This window comes from Telmatherina bonti, assembly GCF_933228915.1.
Source record: "Telmatherina bonti genome assembly, chromosome: 23".
Classification (NCBI taxonomy): domain Eukaryota; kingdom Metazoa; phylum Chordata; class Actinopteri; order Atheriniformes; family Telmatherinidae; genus Telmatherina; species Telmatherina bonti.
In genome coordinates this window covers 23,299,593-23,318,594 of record NC_136632.1, presented here as the reverse complement: position 1 = coordinate 23,318,594, position 19,002 = coordinate 23,299,593, and the positions used below count along the sequence as shown (strand labels likewise).

The 19,002-nt window shown below is 41.3% G+C and overlaps 1 protein-coding gene across 4 annotated transcripts in view; it reads right to left on the bottom strand.

Annotated features, from left to right (window-relative positions):
- The window catches only part of celf2 (cugbp, Elav-like family member 2), a 262,520-nt gene that overhangs the window by 170,839 nt on the left and 72,679 nt on the right, over window positions 1-19,002 (bottom strand). The gene's annotated exons all lie outside the window — the stretch shown is intronic.

The following is a 19,002-nucleotide window of genomic DNA, read 5'->3' as shown; positions in this document are numbered from 1 at the left end:
GTGTCGAGCCGCGGAGGCGTGGCGCTGCAGCTGATCTTTAACTATTGGCTCTCCTGAGCCAAACACCGTCCTCATCATACGAACATTATCTCTCATGATGAGCACTGAAGTCTACAGACTGTATGTGTTCATACAGATAAAAGCTGGCTGGCTTTATTCCTTTATCTTCTAACGCCTGAGAGTACTGAAATACCGAATCTTTCATGACCAGACAACGTTTTTTCTTCATTAAAAACTATTCTAAGACTGATTTTTGCTTATTTGGAAATCAGTTTGGTTTGTAATAAACTTGCTGATTTAAGTTAAAAATGACTTTCGACTCATTCTTAGACATTTATATCAGTTGGACACAAAAACTTGATTGTTTTGGTGTAAAACAGAAAATATAAAAGGGAAAAAGTTAGGAAGATAGGATGGAGAACTGAATCCGAAATAATTGCTTTATCTTGCTTATTAGTGAAAGCTAATGTATGCCTTCATGGGTTTTGTAAGAGTTAGCCTCATACAGATGAATTGTGCAAAACCACAACAAACATAAGATGAACCTAAAGTTTATATAATTTTAAGCGGTGGGGAAGGGGCTCAAGTTAAAAATCCAGAGAAGGGCAATGCCCAAAGTTAGAATCTGATGCTAATCTCCACACCTGTGTTTAATCCTGCAGGTGCAGCCAGTCAAGATAACGAAACGGCCACAAGCTAAAAAAAACTTAACTGTTACCTAATAAAATTTTATTTCTTTCTGACTTAGGAGGTCTTACATGCTTCCGTAGTTTAGTTGTTCAGTATTCATACTGGTTTTTGTAACCACATGGTTAAGTTGAGGAATAAAGGAGGCATCTGACTAAATCACCTGCATCTGACTCTGTGTTCACCCCAATTTGCCGTCTATCTATTGTCCTAACTGCTTCGTCTAATTCAGGGTCGCAGGAAGCTGGAGTCTATCCCAGCAATCACTGAGATTCTCCAGAGGCAGAGTACACCCCAGACAGGTCGCCAGTCCATCACAGGGCCGACACAGCGAGACAAACAATAATTCTGTTTGTCACACTCACAAGGTACAATTTAGAGCAGGGGTCACCAACTCCTGTCCTGGAGAGCTACCATCCTGCAGGGTTTAGTGCTCCCTGGTACAACCCACTTGATTCAAATGAAAATCTCCTCCAACAAATTGTTGTCATCATCTGCACCTACCTGTCATTAAGCCATTGATTTGGGTCCAGGACAACACTAAAACCATCAGGATGGTAGACCACGAGGACTAGAGGTGGTGACCCCTGATTTAGAGTCACCAGTCAGGCGGGAGGAAGCCGGAGTACCCCAACAGAACCCACCCATACACGGGGAAAACATGCAAACTCCACACAGAAAATATGTAAATATTTGTAAAATATGTTGCAGACATTAAATATACTTCCCAACTGAGATACTTGCATCTGTTAGATAATTAGTTCTGATGGGTTAATCTCCATTTAATCTCCATTTTCTAGCAAATGCTGGTGTGGAGTCCTGTCCGATTGGTGAATAGGGAAACCAAGGCATGACAGAAACTCCCACTGAAACACATTAAGGGAGTTTAGATATCAAGCAATGTCCAAACAAGCTGTTACGATTCTTTTGGAAGAAGATTAAAATGCAAAATCCTCTTAAATTTCATTGTTTCTGTTTGCAACACAAAGGTAATCTCACTTTGCTTTAACTCTACAAGCAGCATCGCTGCCCTGCAGTTTGCTTTAAATGCCTTTTAAAATACTGACATCTTCTGGAGTTTCTGGTTTATATTTTAGCCATGAATTTATTCTAAAATAAAAAGAAAACTACCTCATCTGTTGAGAAAATGTTTTTTTTTTTTGTCCTTTTTAAATCCAATACTTTCGGTTCTAGTTTGACTTGAGGGATCACACATCACGGCAGCACTCCATCTTCATGCATGGAACAATAATCTGTCAACAAATCAGCTGCTAGCTGAAGGGATTCTTGCTCAGACAAAAAGCTAATTATAACTGTCGGGTTGATACTCGCGCACAATTACGACTCGGTGCATTCACACAATCCAAACAGACTATCACACATGCTTCACTGGGGTGCCTTAATAAAAACATGGCCAGTTAGGTGATTTCCTCTCAAATGAGTTGACCAAATCTGAAGAGGTGCAATTACGCATGGGGATAGCTTTGTAATAATAAACCTGCCCATAATTTGCTGACTCGATTTTATGCTGTGTTAATTGTGTGGATCCAGCATGCCTCCCTGTGGAACCAGAGTGGGATTGAATGCACCCCTGTGCAGCATGACTACTGCACCAGGTTGCCCCACTTCCTGCCTGCTCCATAAGAAAAAGATGGGAGGCACTTCAGTAAAATAATGAGCCTATCTTATACTGAGAAAGACGGCTCTCTGGGGGAAGAATAGGAGTATCTGGGTCAATGGGAAAAAAAAAAGTTCAGTATCTTGACGTACAGCTGGGTAAGTGTATGGCGTGGGTGGGACTTGGCTTGCGGTTCTACTGTGAGGAGGTCAGCGAGCATGTTTACTTGCAGGGACCTGGGTCGGAGTGTGGATGGGAAAGGCTGATCCTACATCAGTGCCTCAAGGCCTGCATCATCCCAGAAGGTGGGGGGGGGGGGGACGGACACTGCATGTTTCACTGCACTCGACCCTTCTCAGAACAAGGGCTGGATGAACATTATATAACCAACTCCATTTCTTCTCAGGGTTTTTTTCTTTTGCTTCAGAGATTTTTTTGTGTTGCTCAAAGTAAATTACATTTAAGACGACCATTAAACTGTCAACAAACATGTCTCTGTTGCACTGGATAATCCACAAATCTCACTGTCAACACGTTTCAGTGAAATGACTCTCCAGTAAGAAAACAATCCTCATAAAACTGTTGACAATGTGATCTGGAGGGAAATAACTTGAAACCCAGAGAAGCTAGATGGGTTTATTTAAACACAAATCATTCAGTTAAAGTAAACCTGAAAGGTGTAAATCTGTCTCATGAAAAATGATTCAATACGTGTTTAGAGACGAGGGGTGTAATACAATTTCAAGAGGTGATTCAACAAAGTTTTGAATATTTATTAAATGTAGATATTTTTATTTTATTTAAAATTAAAATCAGTTATTTCAAAATAAATGTAAACATGACATTAGTAAACTACATTTAAATAGATTACTTAGATATTTTTGTGGCAGTGAATAACTGCAGGTCTGGTCTGTAGTAAAACATGGTGTCCTGCAGGGTTCTGCTTTGGGACCACTTTCATTTAAACTTTCATGCTTTCTCAAACGCACATCATGCAGACATGATGGCTGTTTTCACAGCCCTCTACCACACACTGCTCATGTTGCTCGCATTTATCATGCGACCAAATATACACGTCTTTTTGCTTTGTTTCAGTTTAAACATGTTTATCTTGCTTAATGCTCAAACTAATGTTTGAAAAAGTATATTTATGATACATCTGTATTTAAAAATACCTGGCTGAGGGATAAACCTGTATGTTTAGCATCCAACCAGTCTACATCATGTCCATTGTCCCATATTGCATACAGATTATTGTTCTTCTAAAAAGAATAAAGCATGATCATTCTCATCATTCACGTATGTTTTGTATGCCGCATACAACAATTTGCCTAAATCTATATGAACTATTTGTATAGTCAAGGTGGTCAAGGTGTTTCTTTTCACTTCTATGTTGATGACACTCAGCTGTATTTACCTGTTAGAGCATCTGAAGCCATTATGCTGAAACTGTTCCAAGACTTAACTCAGTGTGTTAAAAATGGGATGTTTCTGGACTTTCCGCAACTGAACTGGAGCTTAATTAACTGAGAAAACCGTAACTAACTAAACAAATATGGCACCTGTTTGCTTCTTGAGTGAAAACCTGGCGTTTGGTTTGTTTGGTAGTGACCTGAGTACTGAGCAGGGTTTCACAAAACTTCTTCAGTCATGTTTTCATTATTATAGAGGTATTTCTACAATACAGTCTATTCTGTGTTGTAAAGACTTTTTTACATGCTTCCATCTCTTCACACCTCGAATACAGCAACAGCCTCTTTACACGTGTCAACTACAAATCCATTCATCGACTCCAGATTGTACAACTGCCAGACTGTTAACAGGAATAAAAAAAAGAAAAAGAACAGTGGTGTTTTAGTCTTTCCACAGGCTCCCAGTATATTTTAGAATTGATTTTAAGACCTTACTATTGACTTTTTAAAGCTCATAGTGGCCTTTCACCCCCTTATAGGATTTATGTGACCTTTTAGAGCCATAGGAGTCTGTAAGGCCTGAGATCGTCTGGCTCAGTTCAAGACCGGGCATTTGCATTCGAGACGCCTGAACCGTCTCCTCTTAGATCTCTTATGAAAACAGTTTAACCAGAAAGGCTTTCTTAATTGTCCTGATTTTGTTCATCTATTGAATTTCTATTTAACAGTTTTATTATATGTCCATCTTTGCTTTGCTTAAATTGCTTGACTTGATTGAACTTTTATCTGCTTACATGTGAGGTATTTTGTACAACTTGTGGAGAAAACCACCATATCAGATGTCAGATATCCAGCCATGCTCAGATGTTGTGAATTTAGCAGCAAAGTCAGTAAATAAATGCTGTAGTTACCCTTCTGGTTATTGATATCAACAGGACATCAAAGGGCAAGGTGAGCTGATACATTGTTAGAATGTGCCTCATTCTGATACTGATGCAAAAGTCCCAGATTGACTCAGGGAAGGATCTGCAGCAAAACCCATCGCAGACACCATGTTTCAATGTAAGGTAGTGAACCTCAAACCTGGATGTCAAGGGCCACTATCCTGCTGTTAGGAGATGTTTCCCTGGTGCAACACACCTGATCCAAATGAAATGGATCTCTGACAAGCTCTGCAGAAGTCAGGTGTGTTGCAGCAGGGAAATGATGGTTTTTGAGGACCAAAGTTGGAGATTCCTGCTTTGAGGTATTCAGTCCAGTGGCCTGTGTATAATTACTGACTTAATGTTGAAATAAAATTCCAATCTCAACCAATTATTCTTTTCCTAGTAGTCCTAGTAGACTAACACGTCTGGTTGTTAACATCTAGATGACGAGTCTCAGTCTGCAATTCAAGCATTAAACACAAACCCTTTGTTTAGCTATTTAATCCCAAAAACTGAAATCTTCTCAATGCAGGGATTACAGGCAGTATAGGATGGAACTGCACGTGTACGTTTGTCTGTGTTTGACAAAGGCTCACAACCACCTGTATGCACGGGCGTCTGAGCTGCAGCAGAGGAAGTACATCAGGTTTGAGGTGAGTAGACTGGAACGCACATCGCCATATGTGTCTGGTAAACAATCAGGGAATCAAATCTCCTCATTTGCTTCCAATTCTAAACAAATCCTCTCCTCCTGTTTGGCAAACAAAAAAACTTCCACCCATTAATAAAACATGATCATTCTCAATTTTCAATGTACTCATGTGAAACCTGCAGCTTCAGAGGAAAAAAAAAGCCTTTGCTCTTAATATGCAGTTTGTGTTGTAGCTGTTAAATCTTGCATTTAATGTGATGCATATGTTTGTTAGCTTGTCTGACGCAAATGCAGCTAATGTGGGGGTGTTCAGAAAATGCATTTTCCTCAGCGATAAATAGATAAGTGATTTGAGTGCTCAAGTAATCATTAGAAATGAAATAAAGCACCATATTGTGGAGATAAGAAGTGTATAAGACTGGAAAACAAGAAGACAAGATAACTCTTCCACGAGGTCTCAGAGTGCTGACACCTTAAAAGCATCCCATGTTACTGAGGGCCAGTGTTCAGATTTGGTGAACATTTCTTACACAGTGCAGTCCCTTATTTTTTCCTGCTGTTGCTGTTCTCTTATTCTCCTGCCTTAACCCTTCGCCTCTGCTATCACTCCATCTCTTCTTCCTGGGGCCCCTTGTTCTCCTCGATACCGCTCATGGCAAGGTCTGCCACTGCCATCGCTCTCTTTCTCGCCTCTTCCTTCTGTCTAGTTATTTCTATCTTCTCCCCTCCTTCGTCTGTCTCACCTCGGGCTGGGAGGGGGCTCAGCTGCCTGAACAATACAGATCGATCACTTAGAAAGGAGGAGAGGGGAGGAGGAGGAGGAGATGGGGTTAGGTGAGATAAAAAAAGAAACAATGAGCCTGGAGCAGAAATAGCTGGTCTTACAAAGAAAATTACCAAAAAAAAAAAAAAAAAAAAAAAAAAAAAGAATAAAGTAGTTGCTATGGTGTCCATCACAAACTGAAAAATATCATCCTGGCTAGTCTTTGCTTCCTGCTTGCATCTCAGAGGAGAGGATTGTGGGTAGCTGATGGCGCCGGCGTTTCACACGTGAATATTTAATGGGGGGGGGGGCTCATGAATAATTCAGAAAAGCAAGCAGCTGCGTTTGAGCCTAAGTGGACATGTGAGGAGCCCAAACCAGACAGACCCTGACTGCTACCGTTCATCCTCGCTGCTCAGAGATCACTTTTCATTCTGCAATCTGCATGTGTGTGTTTGCAGATGAAACACTTCCTAAAGGAAAGGGTGAAAGGCGTGTCCCCGTCTAGTCTGGCTTCTCCATGTCTTTCTGCACAACTGCAGACAGAAAACCAAATGAAAATAGAGACAGAGTGGATGGATACTCCCTGACATCTCTTTCCAACACTCTCTCCATCACTCCCGCTGCCTATCACTGTTCAATCTTCACATCTCATTCCCATATTTTCTCCAGCCGCCTCCTGTCCTCCATTTTCATGCTTTCATCCGTCTCCTCCATCACTCAATACGTCTCTCCATCATTTTGTTATTGGCCCTGGCTGGACTCTGGTTAGGACACTGTGTTCCAGTTAACATGGATCCCTGCTCTACCTGTTGGGCTGCAGCCTCTACTATAAATGCTCGCTGACCTGTTTTGCACACGATCTGACACAACACACCAATCCCAACACACTCAACTCACTGCTTTCTTACTATTTAAATAAATGGCTTCTCTGAATCAAGGACAGAGTTGTGACTAACAATTCTGCAGCACATTTAATTGAAAAACATCTTAATTTGCAGGCAGAGACTTTGTCTGTATTAGTCAGGTTCATCTTTCTGTATATTGTTGTGTTCAGGGTAAACAAGGATACTCAGAAATGCCATTATGTGAACAGCAGCATGTGCAGCAAAAATAAAAACTAGTTTAAAGACGTTCATCTTCATAATGAAGCCCGGCATGTGACACATCTTTGAAAAATAAGGGGAGAAAGTCAGTGATTTATTAGATATAAGCAAGAAAATATGAAATTATTGGAGAAATAAGGTTTAAAGTCATTCGGTCTGAGCAGCTTTATTCTTCGAGACAGACAGAACCTTAGTAGACCAGCAGTGCATAAACAGTCTTCAGAAATACTTCTCTAGATTTGAAAAGCACTTTCCAAAAGACTTCTTCGAATGTTTCTGCCTTTTGTACTGGTTTCTGTCCAAATGATCCCACTTTGCTTCAGGAAAGTTGAAACCTGGGTTCTGGAGAGGATTCATCCCTCCATCAGAACTGCTGCTACTGGTTTTCAGTCCAATTCTCACTGCAGTTTCTCATTTTCTTTCCTTAAGAATGACTTCTAGACATTGTTTTTCATAAATCCAGCTTCTTAAAGACACAGAGGCTGCATGTTTATTCTTTGTTTGGGGGGATTTGTCTCCTCGTATCGGTTTATTTTCTCCCCATATCATAAACCAGGGTCTGCATTGCTATTTACAGGTAGATAACGATGGGGGTAAGATGTGGAAAAGACGGGTAAAAAACAGGAGTTTTCCGGTCAAAACGAGATAATTGACAGGTATGAGTTTCCATGAAAATGGTCAGATAAATGTACTCGACTGAAAGAGGGGAAAAAAGTAGCAAATGTCCAAAGAAATTCTTTCAAATTCATTGAGAAAATCTGGATAATTCTAACAATTGACCATTTTAAGATGCTACTTCACAAAGTCTTGAAGCTTGGAAGGTAATATAGACAAATTAATTAAAGAATCTAATTACTTCTGACACTGGATAAAAAGTTTAAATTGAATGACAAGAAAGGAAAAATCTGCTATTTAACTAACCCAGGATGTCCTGAGCTACTAGACATTCCTGATAAGACTTTAAAGTGATGGTAGCCGATGTCGTTTCTCACCAACTGGACTGAGAACAAAGAGGGAGATCCAGACACACATGCAAACGTAAAAACACCCACCTACACACTGTGTGTTACAGGACACTATGATCAAGTTCAGCACTAGTCGAACAAATACCTTTTGACCTGCTCGCTGACCCTCACGCACTGACGCCTGCACTGGTGGTCCCGACATGACATGTGCGTGGGTCACTCTGAAGCTCTCTTTGCACACACACCCAAATGCTTTTGATGTCCTCTACCCCTGAAGAGGCCTCCCGGCTACACTGTGCTGCTGTCTGCTACTTTTAATCGCCCATGCAAGACTGGACTGGACAGCACTCAGCGGCACCGATGTAGAAACCTCTCTCCTGACTCTCAACAAACACTCTGTACTTCTCAGCCACTCAGTTCTTACTGCTATTTTTTTTAAAGGATCTAATGAAGTTTGTATGAAATTTTATACAATCTTTGTTGAGTAAAAGTGCAACTATATTATGTGCAAACTGTTCATTTGTTTAGCTGGTTCAACTATGCAGCCTTTCAGGAGCATCAAGTACAAAACAGAGAAAAGGTTTTAAAGAGGATGAGGTCTCAGTCTGACATCATATCGGTCCAAAGGTTTTTGAATGATGTTTCTGGTATAAAATTACATTTCTTAGCAAAATTGTGCGCTTAACATGCTCAAAATCATTTTTGCTACCTTGCAAGTAGCAACTCTTAATGGAGAAGGAGTTGTGCAAATATTGTGTCAAAGCAACGAAACCTTCTTTTAAGGTCTGAAGCCACAGAGACAAGTTTTCTCTGACCTGTTTTATTGTCACTTTACTAAATGTAAGTGATTATTACCTTATAAAATATATTTAAAAGCTGGTGCATGGTGTACATATAAGGTATCATCTGGTTTAACCTTTTAAAACCTGAGGTCCCCCAACCGGAACCTGAAGACCAGGTTGTGCCAAACTGTGGGACCTTTCCTGAACTTTCTTCACTAAAACTTATCTATTTTTGTTTTGCTTCATTTTATTTCAGTGAACATTTGAGGGTACATTGATCACAAATCCTTCTATGATTTGACATAGGTTGACAGAAACAACTGCATCATGTAAAAAGGACATGCACATTTCTCTTGAAAGTCTTCTTCTTTTGTTTAAGGCAAGCCCGACTTTTTTTTTCCATTTCTGCTATGTGCCATTTTTATTTATTACAAAAGAACACATATTTATTTCACCTCTTACAACTGTCCCCTTTATTATGACTCTAAAAGTATTAAAACAGACCTGGTAGATGTAATGATATACTCTTTCATTATGGGTGTGTATGCTTCATGTAGAGGCCTAAAATAAAGTGCAGACTCCCTTTGACACATAATCCATTACTGACAACGTAAAAAGCCACTTGTCATCTCATCTCTGGTCTTAAGAGGGTTAATGGCTAAAAGTCATCCCTGAAACAAAGCAGGCTGTATTGACCCAACATAACCTATCAAGAGGAAAAAAAAACTGTAGACTTTTAAGTATTTTACGAAGCAAACGGTTGGTGACAGATAAGGAAGCGCTGCGAGCCCAAGCGGACGTCTCTCGGGGTGAAAAGCCCTGCAGATATGGACTTATTACAGCACTTAGAAGTGATAAAGGCCAAATGAACCTATGGGAGCTGGAAAAGGATCCTCTCTCAGTACTGATAACTTCCTTTTATTTAAAAAAAAAAAGGCATAATCAGTTTTTTTTGTTTTTTTTTTGTTTAGTGGTGATCAGTTAATTAGACGCTGGGACCCAGCAGAGAGAGCCAGGCTTCTTGCTTATGTACCCAGAGCACCTGGTTGACAGATAACATCCGTTTAATGGGCTGATAACATTTAAATCAGACACTTCAGCTTCGGATAATATTGAAATGTGTTTGAGGTTGTAAGCTGAAAAAAAAAAAAAAAAAAAGATGTTTCATTACTCCTGAGAGGGTTTAAAAAGCTGCAGAAGTTAAATAAAAATCCTTAATGGAGCATATAATCCACAGAGGTATAAGGTTTTAGCCAGGCAGGGTAAAAAATAGACTTGTTTAGTTCAATCCAGACCCGCAAAGGTGTGTGACATTAAATGTCCTATTGAATTACGCAGAAAAGCTCCCAAAGCTGCTTCAAGTTGTGCACCGTGCAGTGATTTCGCCTCTCAATGCAAATGGAGGATGGAGGGATATTCTCCAACCACTCAAAACAGTCCGCTCCACCTGCGGTGCATCGGAGCGTGCTCCAACTGTAATTGGCCGTTGCATTGGTGACAGAGAGAGGCCGTCCATTCATCAAAACCACCCCCCACCACCCCCTCTCCTCTCTATTCGTCTCTCTCTCTGCTATCGTTGCCAACTTGGACCAATCTCTCCCCTTCTCTCCAATTTTCCCCCACCCTCTTCCACCTCTGTCCTGCTTCTCCTCACTCCCTCCCCCCCTCTGCTCCTTTTCCTCATTAAAGTGGGACCCAGGCAGTAGCGGTCACTGCCTCTCATTTATTTTCATTTGAAACTGGTGCAGCTCCACTGATCCTCTGGGGCTGCAGGAGGGAGAGGAGGATGGTGTCATTCTGATAACAACCAGCACACATACACACCTCTCTCTCTCACACACACACACACACACACACACACACACACACAGATGTACGGCGTGTGCAAACCCCCCCCCCCCCCCCCCCCCCATGCAGTCACACATACACTCAGAAAAATGGATGAATATAGCACATCTGCTACACACAGTGGGGATACACTCACATGCACGCAAACACACACATTTAAAATTACAAAAGGCATGTGAATGTGCATCTGCCTGCAAGTAGATGCACTTTCACACCCATTTCAATTCATTTCACGCACATATTCACACATTTCATGTACCGGCAAGCTCACGTGCTCTGTCCCCTCCCTCCTCTTTCACATATGCACCACGTGCCTCCAAAACGTCCCCCCCCCCTCGCCTCCCTTGATTGTGTGATTTTGAGAGGGTGATGATAGCAGGGTGTGAATCAGAGGCCAATAAACCTGTGCCTATTGTCACCTGGATGATTGAGAGTATTGATCTCAGCATTTTGGGTGCACGTAGACGCACACGCGCAAGACTATTTGCCAGAGCGCCCCGGCACGTCCGCACTTCCTGTACGTGCCTGTCCATGCATTGTATTATAGCAGTGTGGAGCGCGGCCCTGCCTGACACCTTCTGATTGAAAAGGTGCTCGGCAGATTAAACCGTTGTAGCGGAGACGGGGTGCGCTCCCTTCGCAGAGGCTTCGATGGCTGGTTTAGCAGATTCAAGAAGGCAATGGGGGGGGGGGGGGGTGGTGCCATGACCCATCTGGGGGAAGAGGAGTGAGAGGCAGTGACTCCAAACCAAGCACCGAATCTCTAATAGGAAACCAATATCTCCCACACCATTAGTTAGGCACTCGGTGTGGGGCGAAGAAGATGGGACGCTTGGTTTAACCACCAGTACACCCGGTGGAAGTGAAGAGCAAAGAGTGGGAGGGGTGGAGAAAAGTAGGCTGATATAACTTAGAGAACTCTCACAGGGAAATAAGTTGATTCCTGAACTTTCAACAGAGTTCACTCATCCTGCAGCCTCCAAGCAGCAACGCTGGGACTGAGTTTCAACTTTCAAACAAGACTTCTCCCAATATTATAAAGTTACCAGACTTTTTACCAGACGGTAAAATGAAGTGGCAAAAATCAGCTATGATGTGGCCAAGAAAGCTCCAGTGACTTTGCAACTGTGGGATCCACTTTGTTTGTTGCCTCTTCAGCCAAGACCTGCCCTGTTAAGCATTCACATGTCTAAAACTCTGCTTCCTGCAGCTTAAAAGACATGAAACCAAAGCCAAGGCACTGGAAGACAAAGGTGAATTTTTTAAGACTTTACAGAGTTCTTTTCAGAAAAGAAATACAACCCAGCTGTTTCTGCTGGAGGTGGAAGTGGTGAATACCTTCAAACCAGTGAATTTCATCTTTAGTTAGAGGATACTTTTTTTTATGTAAGAAGCTATCAAATAAGTAGAATTGGAAGCAAAATGTCAACAATTGTCAACAAACCTTTAGAAGCACCTAACCCATAGTATAATTATATACTTGCAGTGGTATGCTTTATTATATGTAAATTAAATAAGAAAAGTGGGTTTAATAATCTTCAAGTTCAGCTTGGAAAACCCATTTTTTGATCCTACAGGACTTAAATGCCTCTTTCTTTAAAATATGTTTATAGAAGCACACTTTCCTTTGAGTAAAAATATAAAACAAACATGCCTTTAATGAAAATAAATCTAACTACACTTGCAGAAAAAAATCGTACATTTTGTGGTCAACAAGATGAGAATGTTTGTCTGTAACATACATTGACCGTTTGATAAGACTCCTCTGTACTCACTTGTCCACCTCTAATCAGCCAACATAGATGCCTGTCCTTCCTGTTTTCCTTTTGCCTCCCCACATTTATCCATCGGCTTGTGCATCTCAGGTTGGGGGAGAAGATTCAATGGTTTCCTTTACTAGGCACTTTATTTAGGAGTGACTTTATATGATCAGTTATTGTAAACTGGACTAAAGTGGATCATGAAATGGATTTCTTTGGACTAAATGGGACTGTGTCTGTAAAATTGTCTTCAGATAAGTTTGTTGAGAATTGATACAAGACAAATAAAGCTGTTTTGGAATGGAATAACGCCATGTAAAAGCTGGGAGGTCTCAGCCCAAGCTCAGTCTGCGATAAATGCTTTTCCCTTGATTATTTTGAAGTTTCACTTCATTTAAACTGTTTTCAGTCTTACTGTTTGCTTAAGTTCATTAAAACAAAAAAAAAAGAAAAAAGTTTGATTTACTGGTCTAAATGACTAAGTTAGGCTTGGTAGGACCTCACATGGCAGCCTGGCAGAACTCTGCATTTTCCTCAGCAGGTGAAGCGCTTTTAGATGAGCAACATGACTTTATACAGGATTTATCTATTGTTGTTTGAACTGCTAGCGAGGTGACATAATACTGTATCTTTTAATCATATCATTCTGTCTTGTATCATATCATATAATACATTAGCTGTGGTTGGTTTAATTTAATAAAATATTCATCCAAAATTTGACACTTTCTGACCTTCAGCTGCAGTTTGCCTCCCTGTCCGATAACTGGAGAACTCCAGTGAAAATAAACCACAGCAAAGTGCTGAACAAAAGATGTAAAGCCGTTATTAAAACCTGCACTTCTGCTTCAGACACTCTAAATGCATTTTCCCCTCTGATGTGGTCCCTATCTCAGCCTGCCACTTTACGTACTGTACATCCCAGCACACGGGCTAAACCTCAGGAAAAATTTAGCCTCTTGCCTCTTCCTCGGAGAAACCGCCTGATGCATAAAGTCACATTTTTCATCAGGAAAATTGCAAATGAAATGCATGCCTTAGAAGCAGTTTCATTTGTCACCCAATGAAGCATTCACTGATTCAGTCAGTAAATTATGGTGCAATAAATTACTACCTGCAAACATCAATGAAATATGTTGACTCGTTGCAAAACAAGTCAACCTCAGCATGACTGTTTTTTCATGATCAGGTGCACAGCAGAAGCTCGTTTCTAATCTTTTATGCAACAGGAGGGAAGTTCACACAAAGTGTGACTGCTGAGGTTTCACCGTTAAATTTATTGGTAATGGGAACTTTAAAAATAAAAAAAAGGCGAAAAGTGAGATCGGTAAGAAAGGTGGAATGCATTCGGGATGGAGAGAACAGCTGGGTATCTCCGTTTGGAGGCCTTATTTTCAAAGCAGGGACGCCTCTTTTCCTCCCCTCTCAGCTGCTGCCACCGTTCCTCATCACCCCCCTGCTACTGCTCCTTCTCCCATTTCTCCTCACCCCCCCGCCGCAACAGTTAACATGCTGAAAAAGAGCATACATTTATCCATCACCTCCTGCTCAGCCATCATCCCCCCATTTGTGCTTAATATGTGCAAGAAATTGCACGGACTTGAATAAATAACTGGAATAAATAACAAAGACAAATTCAAGCTCTGCTAGATGGCTTGGAAAATGTCACATCCTGCTTCGCTTGAGTGGATGCCTTTGGTCTTCATACTGAGACCCTCCCATCAATCTGTATTCCATCTCTTTCCCTGCTTTACAGCGACGTCAGCTCACAAATACGCTTTGCAAAGATTTCTACCTCCTTGGCGATAAATCCTCCGACTGTGAAGGCTCGATTAAGTTATTGCTGAAAATTTCATTGTAGAAACTTTAAAACTTTCCATGGCGACAACTTTATTAGTAAAAACTTGAGAAAAAAAAAACACTGGCATAAAAATATGCTGCAGCTTTTGAAGCATCAAGGAAAAAAAAAAAAGAAAAAAGTAAGACTATAATTCATGCATATTCATACATACGTGGGTGGAATAATACCAAAATGTAAATGAGCTAAAAGGCAAACACAGCAACTGTATGATAAATACTGTATATAAACAAAAACAACTGAAATGTGAATGAAGTCAAAGGTGAATGACTCTGAACAGCCAGATATTGAATTTGAAAGCAGAGAAAAGCTGTTAACCGCTCTGCGTGGCAGACTTCCTGTTTCTCCAATAATTCAGCTCTAACTGCTTGTCTCGGGCACAATGCTGCAAACACAGCAGGAGGAAGGCTGAACGGGGAGGAAGACAGGAGAAGTAAAAGTAGTGGATGTTACGCTCGACTGGGCAAACAGTTGCAGGAAATCGGGGACAAAACTCCTGGCAGCAACACCAGCACGGATCGTCCAGGTAGGAGGTTTTACATTAAAAGCTGACAGCTATTAAAACGTCACATCTCTGAAGATGAAGGTAGAAGCCAGAACCTGTAGTTTGTTTAGCTTCTCCTCCCTTCAAACATGTAAACAGACAAACACTCACACATGGCTGATGCCAAAGTAAGCGTGCAACAGCAGCTCACTTCCGCTGGAGCTGCATGGAGAAAACATCTGGGTCAGAAAAATGGGTCTTCGTGTGTATTGTGATGCATGCACAACAAAGTGTGTGTTCCTATGTGTGTACCTCAAGAGTAGCTCCTCGGTTCTTATGGCTTCTTCACTGGCTGTTGCAGAAGGGGGGAAGCATGGAGCATCAACACACACTCTCTCCGCAAAACCCAGCTCGGATGAGTGCTCCAACATTATAAATGCACCTTATCAGGCTACAAGCTGTCCGCGTTCCCTCTGCAGGTCGTTCAACAAGCTGCCTCTTTTTGCTTCTCTGTCTCCCGCCTTGTTCCTCTGCCGTTGTTCCCTTTTCTCTCATGCAAAAACAAGTCCCCCCCCCCCCCCCCCTTCTCCCCTCCCTCTTCATCTCCCTCGCTCCACACCCCTCCGCTCTCTCTGTTAGAGCAGCAGAGCAGTGGAGACCCTGCTGGCTTGCCTAGCTGAAGTAATCCCCTGTGACAGCTCAGCTCATGTTGTTATGTTGTGGGCCTATTTGAGTCTAATACTACAGCTCTGGAACAAGCTAGCTCCAGTCCAGCTCTGGACTGCCTGCATGGCTGCTGGGCATGTCCCAGTCTGGCCGTGCCAACAATGCCCACTATTCACATTTATTGAACATCATGTCTGCGCTTTTGGCACGGCTCAGCCCGGATCAGACTTCACACATACTGACAGAGACTCAAAGTGACCAGGAAGGACTCAGCCATCCTTTTCTCGGAGGTCGGTCAACTTGTTCCTGACCGATGGAATGAGGCCAAAACACCAAGTTAATTATTCAACGCATTTTCACAGTTCATTATGAAGGAGGGTGAGAAGCTTCCATAAAGGATTCAAATAAAACGTACCTTCAGTATATGGGGCTCAGCTGCATGAATGTATTCCTACTGAAACCAAAGAGGTTTCTGCTAACTTGACTTTTACTTCACAGATGTAGCCTTGCCTGTTACCCTCTGCTTTCTACAGATATCAGGCAAATCCTGCAGCCAGATCCGCCAGAAAAACATAATGATAAAAAAGCCTTTTTTCATCCATGCGCATAAATTACATGCTTCTTGTAAACACCTCATTTTGGCTCCTGGGTACAGTAAAGAGCAACAATATAGTAGATAATATCCTCTGCCTGCTTTTTAACTAAATGTGGGACTGCTTTGTTAAAAACCAAGTAAAAAACATTAAAAGGGAACATTATTATTTCTAGAAATGTACCCATCCTGGTTCTTTTTTCTGATATTTCCAGCAATGTAGGACAGCAGACTGGGTCAGAGCTGCTTTATTCACCAGAGAAAAACCTCTCATGGGAGAAAGCTTCCAGTAAATGGTGCTTTCTGGAAATTATGGGTCCTTTTTTGGCAAACAGAAAATCTGTGAAACATAAAAACTATATAATAAATGCAAAATAAAATGAAGCCATTTAAAAAAAAAAAAAGGTCTAAAAATGTATAGTGCATGTTTAAAAACCAGCTCTTCCTCTAGTGTCCTGTTGCAACTGGACCTCCTGCAGATGCTGACAGAAAGTTTCAACTGGGCCGCTGATCTTCAGAGAAACGGGCTGGTCCCGTTCAAGAGCCACGCCTCAGCGAGCAGCCCTCCCGAAGGAGGCGCTGCCACATCCAGCTCCATATACCTGGCACATCATAGCCTGGCCTCCCAACAGGAGGCTGAGGTTGAAGACACAGGCAGGAGCTGCTGATTAAAAATTCATCTGTGTTTATTATGATTTATGCATGTTTCACTGAGCCAGGAACGGAAAAGAGAGGAGTGGAGAACAGCTTCATTAGTGCACATTGTGTGTACGTGTGTGAGTACTATGTCGATGTCTCCTTGTGTTTGTGTGCTTGGCTGGCAGGTGGAGGATAGTTAAAATTATGGATTGTATGTGAGCTTCATTAGAATATTTGGCATACGGGGCAAAATCGTCTGTCTTCACAAACACCTGCATTTCAGCGAAAACAACTGAGATCCTAAATTATTTGAAGTGCGCGGGCCATCAGCATTAAAATGCACACAAGACCCCCCCCCCCACTATTTTTTGCTAAGTTCTAACTTAATTACCCATTTCTGCCTCTGTTTATCATACAAAAATCAGATTTGACTCTCAGAGCCCTTTTTTCTCAGCCAAAACTGATGGCAGGCGAGTCGGGATGACAAATACAGCCTGCAACAACAAAAAAAGTTGCGAATGAGTGCAAGGAAGAGGCCACAGAACTGCTCAAGATGCTGAAGCTGCTAATCAGGTGTTGCTTGTTTCTTTCATGTGACAGCTGAACAGAAAGAACATAACAACACGGAGCAGGAGCAGAGAAGAGTGATGCATTCACATGCGATGTAGAGATACTGACAAGAGCGGCTGATGATTTATTTACATGGCTGCAACTTACTCTGTGTCTGCTTTTCCTACGCTGTTAAAGTGGAAACAATTACAACCTCATTATTTATTTATTCTGTACAGGATGTCCAGAGTTTCATCTGACATGATGCTAAATGACAGAATTTCACCATTTTTGCCTCGTTCTTCGCTTCACCACACTTTAGTAAACGTGAGACCGTTCGGTCTGACATGATCATCTGAGAGTTCTGACATGTAAAGCCACTGACCTGCTTCTGTACTTAGTTTAGTACAATTTAATCAAAGTATTTCTTTAAGCAAAAGATTTCTTTTGAGTCTAAATCACAACAATGACTGGAATATCCAGGACAAAACTGCTTCCACCTCCAACTCGTCACGCCTGTCACCAGGTCTGAATGCAGAAGATCACTGGCTGCAACAGAAATAAGGTGTTTATTAGGATTATAGAAGGTTTTTCGTTGTTGATACAACTGTAAACATGTGTCTTTTTTCATTGTCTCTACAGGAACTGATGATAACTATTTTCCTTTTGTTCATTTTTACAAATCACATTCAAATAAATGCACTGTATACTTGTAAAAATTGGACTACCTAGAAGCTATCTTTAGCTTATTAACAGGAGCCCGGACCTAGCAGAATGATGGTTCATAGATGTGTTTGTATTGGTACTGTTTAATACTTCTGTGTAGAAACTTGTCCAGAAAGCATGAATGCAAACTGACAATAAATCTAGGGAATTTAAGGACTTAAGCTTGAAAGGATTTACATGTAACAAAGGGGACTTTTTAATCTTAAAAGTCAACAACACGGCTGCTACTACATTTTTTATTATTATTATTATTATTATTATTATTATTATCATTATAAATAGTTTAGATTATAATAGTTCTGATGAGAGGTGAGCTGCAAATGGAATACTTCTGAAGAAGTTATTTGCATTTTTCTAAAGACCCAGCCCAACTTCCTGAAGACCCAACATAAAGTGCCGACGGACACTGAGACTGGTGTCAACCAAGAAAATGAAGGGAAAAATTGTTACACACAGAAATCTGCCTTGTTCTGTGTGTTTTAAAATGGATCATTTTAACCAAAACTGGCCAAGTCATTTTAATATATTAGTCTAACTAAAGAAGGACTGAAAAGGAAAGTCTGCCAACCATCAAGGTTCTCCTTTCACACCTCACATTCTGCTGGATTTGGGTCCAATCAGGAGCTACAATACTCTTTAGGTCCAGGTTTGCTGTCACACTGCAGCTTAGCCAAACAAACTAAATCTTTTGAATAATGTATTTCTCTCCTCAATAGGAGAGTTACTTCTACAACTGCAGAAGAAGAAGACAAGACAAACACTGACCAGGAAAACTTGTTCACCTGGTTGATGCAGGACACTTCTGCCAAAAAAAAGCAGTCTGCTTGTTTCATTTGCTTTACCTGAAGCCAACAGGGTAGGACACCCTGTTGGGCGGACTTGCTTCTAAGATGTTTGTTTGTACATCCACACCTTCCTAAACAAACAGGACTTTTGGAACAAACAAAGTAGTATTTGATTTAGAAGGGCTGG